Genomic DNA, 7120 nt, shown 5'->3' with positions numbered 1-7120 from the left:
CATTGTCTCATTTTGTCCACCAAAGGTTTTATGCTGTGCGTAAACGCACAAAAGGTGCGCTTTGTTGATGTCATTGACTTGTTGGATTGTTAACATGCTATCATTATGCCTCATTTGTTGCTATATTTGAGCTCATTTAATTTCCTTTACTTTTATCCTTTTTGTATGTAATTTAGTTGTGCATGTGATATTGGCTGCATTTCTGATAGTTGTTTGTGTGCCATGTTGTTCCAGACCACATCTATACCTCCGGCCATTAAAAGCCAGTCATTTCCAGGAGTTATCTCACCTTTTAAGTAGCCTCTGATTTACTAATGGTTTCTAATGTTGTAAAAATGTGTAGAATAAATATTACATTTCAACAAAGAAGATTGGCTTCAGCCTGCAAAACACAGTCATTTTGATAGCAGGCTAATATAGACACTTACATCATGTGTTGCCTTCATAATAACACTTATATAAGACTTTTAAAGTCATTTTGATAGTAGGCTAATATATCTAATATAGACACTTACATCATATGTTGTCTTCATTGTAACACTTATATAAGACTTTTAAAGTCATTTTGATAGCAGGCTAATATAGCTAATATAGACACTTACATCATGTGTTGCCTTCATAATAACACTTATATAAGACTTTTAAAGTCATTTTGATAGTAGGCTAATATATCTAATATAGACACTTACATCATATGTTGTCTTCATTGTAACACTTATATAAGACTTTTAAAGTCATTTTGATAGTAGGCTATTACAACTAATATAGACACTTACATCATGTGTTGCCTTCATTATAACACTTAAATAAGACTTTTAAAGTCATTTTGATAGTAGGCTAATATAGCTAATATAGACACATCATGTGTTGTCTTCATTATAACACTAATATAAGACTTTTAAAGACACTGATAGTACGCTAAAGTAGCTACTATAGACACTTACATCATGTGTTGTCTTCATTATAACACTTATAGAAGACTTTTAAAGTCACTTTGATAGTAGGCTATTATAGCTAATATAGACACTTACATCATGTGTTGCCTTCATTATAACACTTATATAAGACTTCTAAAGTCATTTTGATAGTAGGCTAATATACTGTAAGTAATAAAGACACTTACATCATGTGTTGCCTTCATTATAACACTTATATAAGACTTTTAAAGTCACTTTGATTGTAGGCTAATATAGCTAATATAGACACTTACATCATGTGTTGCCTTCATAATAACACTTATATAAGACTTTTAAAGTAATTTTGATAGTAGGCTAATATATCTAATATAGACACTTACATCATATGTTGTCTTCATTGTAACACTTATATAAGACTTTTAAAGTCATTTTGATAGTAGGCTATTACAACTAATATAGACACTTACATCATGTGTTGCCTTCATTATAACACTTAAATAAGACTTTTAAAGTCATTTTGATAGTAGGCTAATATAGCTAATATAGACACATCATGTGTTGTCTTCATTATAACACTAATATAAGACTTTTAAAGACACTGATAGTACGCTAAAGTAGCTACTATAGACACTTACATCATGTGTTGTCTTCATTATAACACTTATAGAAGACTTTTAAAGTCACTTTGATAGTAGGCTATTATAGCTAATATAGACACTTACATCATGTGTTGCCTTCATTATAACACTTATATAATACTTCTAAAGTCATTTTGATAGTAGGCTAATATACTGTAAGTAATAAAGACACTTACATCATGTGTTGCCTTCATTACAACACTTATAGAAGACTTTTAAAGTAATTTTGATAGTAGTCTATTATAGCTAATATAGACACTTACGTCATGTGTTGTCTTCATTATAACACTTATATAAGACTTGTAAAGTCATTTTGATAGTAGGCTAAAATATCTAATATAGACACATCATGTGTTGCCTTCATTACAACACTTATATAAGACTTTTAAAGTAATTTTGATAGTAGTCTATTATAGCTAATATAGACACTTACATCATGTGTTGTCTTCATTATAACACTTATATAAGACTTGTAAAGTCATTTTGATAGTAGGCTAATATACTGTAAGTATTAAAGACACTTACATCATGTGTTGCCTTCATTATAACACTTATATAAGACTTTTAAAGTAATTTTGATAGTAGTCTATTATAGCTAATATAGACACTTATGTCATGTGTTGCCTTCATTACAACACTTATATAAGACTTTTAAAGTAATTTTGATAGTAGTCTATTATAGCTAATATAGACACTTATGTCATGTGTTGCCTTCATTATAACACTTACTGTATATTGGACTTTTCTTTTTTTTGCGGCTCCAGACAGATTTGTTTTTTGTATTTCCGTTCCAATACGGCTCTTTCAACATTTTGGGTTGCCGCCCCCTGGTCTCCACACAAACACATACATCTGCTGTCGTGCACCTTTTGTCCAATCAGAAGCCTGAAAAAAGCAGCAACAGCTGACTTGGTGGCATCACACCTCTTGTTATGTTGATTGTGATGTACGAGACGTACACAATGACATGTACAGTATCTGTAAAACCAAGCCAACACTGCCAGAATTATCAGAATCAGTTCTTGGACTATTTCTGCTCGGCACAAACAGCTGCGCCTCGCTGGTTTATTATTTCCTGTTCCTTCCACGTCGCATGCATTTGCTCGACCTCCAAGTCCGGGCGCGTTTTTTTTCGCCCTTATTATACACCTGACCTATGTGTGTGTGTTTTTTCTGTCCTCCCTGAGACGGAGAATATATCTATTGTGGACTTTTCCGGGCCCTTCTCCTTGCCGACCTCTGAGGTTCCCTCTTATTGGCTATGTTATACGCCGCGCCTTTCTGCCCCATTCACTTGTTGTTAACCTTTTCAGACTTAATTATTTTTTTTATTTTTTTTATTGACATCTAGCATCAGACATTCCTATCCATTACATCATATTCACATACATCATATATCTGTTGTCTGCCCTAAATGTCCAAAATATTTTTTGTTTGTATCTAGAGATGTCCGATAATATTGGCCTGCCGATATTATCAGCCGATAAATGCTTTAGAATGTAATATCGGAAATTATCGGTATTGTTGTTTTTTTTTATCGGTATCGTTTTTTTATTTTATTTTTTTTGTATTAAATCAACATAAAAAAACACAAGATACACTTACAATTAGTACACCAACCCAAAAAACCTCCCTCCCCCATTCACACTCATTCACACAAAAGGGTTGTTTCTTTCTGTTATTAATATTTTGGTTCCTACATTATATATCAATATATATCAATACAGTCTGCAAGGGATACAGTCCGTAAGCACACATGATTGTGGTCCACTAATAGTACTAACCTTTAACAGTTAATTTTACTCACTTTCATTAATTACTAGTTTCTATTTAACTGTTTTTATATTGTTTTACTTTATTTTTTATTCAAAAAAATGTTTTTAATTTATTTATCTTATTTTATTTGTATTTATTTTTTTTAAAAGGACCTTATCTTCACCATACCTAGTTGTCCAAATTAGGCATAATAATGTGTTAATTCCACGACTGTGTATATCGGTATCGGTTGATATCGGTAATTAAGGGTTTGGTCAATATCGGAATATCGGATATCGGCAAAAAGCCATTATCGGACATCCCTATTTATATCCCATCCATACCCCCCCCAAAATAAAGAAACAGCAAAAAAACATAGTATCTACAAATACATCAATTCAATAAACAAAAAATAAATAATAATACATTAATAATAATAATATAATAATAATAATCAGAAATAAAATAAAAAAATATAAACAGATGCATATATATATATATATATATATATATATATATATATATATATATATATATATATATATATACATACATCTACGCACACACACATACATATATATATATATATATATATATACACATACATATATATATATATGTACGCCATCAGTGTGTGAATGGGTGAATGTGGAAATAGTGTCAAAGCGCTTTGAGTTCCTTAGAAAGGTAGAAAAGCGCTATACAAGTACAACCTATTTACCATTTACCATGTACATACATACATATACACATATAGGGAGTAATCTCTTTTTGTTTTTTGTTTTTTTAAGCAGTAAAATCACTAATTCGAAAAAATTAAAGTCAGGCTTATGGGGCGGGACATAATTGACCCGGTTTTCCCAGTATGAAGTACATTCCTCCAATTCATAATTAATAAAAGCAGTTATCTTCTCCATTTTATATATGTTTTGGACTTAATTCAAGACTCTCCTTTTATTTTATTCCATCTTGCCTCCCGCCTCTGCATTCTGGGGTCAACGCCTTGACCAAGTCCTAACATACAAACCCTGTTTCCATATGAGTTGGGAAATTGTGTTAGATGTAAATATAAACGGAATTGAATGATTTGCAAATCCTTTTCAACCCATATTCAATTGAATGTGCTACAAAGACAAGATATTTGATGTTCAAACTCATAAACTTTTTTTTTTTTTTGCGAATAATAATTAACTTAGAATTTCATGGCTGCAACACGTGCCAAAGTAGTTGGGAAAGGGCATGTGTGTGTTACATAGCCTTTCCTTTTAACAACACTCAGTAAATGTTTGGGAACTGAGGAGACATTTTTTAAGCTTCTCAGGTGGAATTCTTTCCCATTCTTGCTTGATGTACAGCTTAAGTTGTTCAACAGTCCGGGGGTCTCCGTTGTGGTATTTTAGGCTTCATAATGCGCCACACATTTTCAATGGGAGACAGGTCTGGACTACAGGCAGCCCAGTCTAGTACCCACACTCTTTTACTATGAAGCCACATTGATGTAACACGTGGCTTGGGATTGTCTTGCTGAAATAAGCAGGGGCATCCATGGTAACGTTGCTTGGATGGCAACATATGTTGCTCCAAAACCTGTATGTACCTTTCAGCATTAATGGTGCCTTCACAGATGTGTAAGTTACCCATGTCTTGGGCACTAATACACCCCCATACCATCAAAGATGCTGGCTTTTCAACTTTGCGCCTATAACAATCCGGATGGTCCTTTTCCTCTTTGGTCCGGAGGACACGACGTCCACAGTTTCCAAAAACAATTTGAAATGTGGACTCGTCAGACCACAGAACACTTTTCCACTTTGTATCAGTCCATCTTAGATGAGCTCAGACTCAGTGAAGCTGACGGCGTTTCTGGGTGTTGTTGATAAACGGTTTTCGCCTTGCATAGGAGAGTTTTAACTTGCACTTACAGATGTAGTGACCAACTGTAGTTACTGACAGTGGGTTTCTGAAGTGTTCCTGAGCCCATGTGGTGATATCCTTTACACACTGATGTCGCTTGTTGATGCAGTACAGCCTGAGGGATCGAAGGTCACGGGCTTAGCTGCTTACGTGCAGTGATTTCTCCAGATTCTCTGAACCCTTTGATGATATTACGGAGCGTAGATGGTGAAATCCCTAAATTCCTTGCAATAGCTGGTTGAGAAAGGTTTTTCTTAAACTGTTCAACAATTTGCTCATGCATTTGTTGACAAAGTGGTGACCCTCGCCCCATCCTTGTTTGTGAATGACTGAGCATTTCATGGAATCTACTTTTATACCCAATCATGGCACCCACCTGTTCCCAATTTGCCTGTTCACCTGTGGGATGTTCCAAATAAGTGTTTGATGAGCATTCCTCAACTTTATCAGTATTTATTGCCACCTTTCCCAACTTCTTTGTCGCGTGTTGCTGGCATCAAATTCTAAAGTTAATGATTATTTGCAAAAAAAAAAAAAAAAAATGTTTATCAGTTTGAACATCAAATATATTGTCTTTGTAGCATATTCAACTGAATATGGGTTGAAAATGATTTGCAAATCATTGTATTCTGTTTGTATTTACATCTAACACAATTTCCCAACTCATATGGAAACAGGGTTTGTATATAAAGCACACGGACGTGGGTGTGCCGCTGCAAAACCCTCGTGGAATTATCCATATAGTGATATAGTGCGTGTGTAGTGAAGTGTATATTGTCTTTTACATCAGTACACACAAGGAGGACGCTACATTATGTTTTTTTTAGTTGCTCGGTGGCTTTTTACGCGTGTGCATGTACAAGAATGGAAGCAACACACGTAAGTTGACTTCGTGATTTGTCGTTAAATGAGGACTAAATCCATCGATCGTATCCTAAACAGCCGACCGGCGGAAATGTCGTAAAGCCCATTTTAATGCGTCTTTTTAATCAATGTAAAGTGAAAATAGCAGCATATTTACATTCAAACATACAGTAATTTGTCTTATAGAGTCACGGCTCGGGCTCGAACCTGGTGCTGCCGGCACCTCCACTGGCAGCACGCTCAGACACGCCCCTGTTCACACTGAGCGCAGCAAGCCCATGTGTCGACAAGCCTGCAGGCAATCACAAATCAACGCACCTGGACCTGATGAGAGGGAGCGGCATAAAGACCAGCGGACCCGAGGAACCTTTGCCAGAACGTCGCTCATCTTTCCAGTAAGCATCACGTCTGGCATTCCCTCCCTTGTGCTTTGCTCGCCTTTTCTGTGCTCTCTCCGTGTCTCCCCTGTTCATGTCCCTTGTGTCTTCCGCAGTGTCTTCCGCGATCGTGTTTTGCCTCTCGACATCCACCCGGATCTCTGACTGCCTTCCTCGATCCTCGACCCCTGCTCGGACACGGACTACGCTGCCTCGCTCCTACCCTCGACCCCTTGCTTGTTTACGGACTGCCTTTTCGCCTTGCCCCCTTGATTTGACGAAGGATGCATCCAACACTCACAGACAACAACTCCTGGTAACACTTACACTATTAAATCTACACATAGTCTACACACGCCACGTACTCATCAAAGGTTTAAATAAACCTTGTAGACCGCAGTTCTGCCTTGGTTGTCGTCTCCTTCCCTTCTCAGTACATAACATATAGTGTGTTTAAAGTAGGGTTGTATGGTATACCGGTACTAGTATAGTATCGCGGTACTAATGAATCAAAAATGGTCCTATACTCTGTTTGAAAAGTACCGATTCCCAATTATTTTTTTTTATTTTTTCATCGCTGGTTTTACGAGCAGAGAAGGATGTTCGGCAGCGCGCACACAAAGAGTACTTACAAGCAGACACAGTGTGTAGACAG

The sequence above is a fragment of the Nerophis lumbriciformis genome, linkage group LG21 (assembly GCF_033978685.3).
Source record: "Nerophis lumbriciformis linkage group LG21, RoL_Nlum_v2.1, whole genome shotgun sequence".
Classification (NCBI taxonomy): Eukaryota; Metazoa; Chordata; class Actinopteri; order Syngnathiformes; family Syngnathidae; genus Nerophis; species Nerophis lumbriciformis.
The sequence above is the reverse complement of the archived record's forward strand: the minus strand, read 5'-3'. Positions refer to the sequence as shown.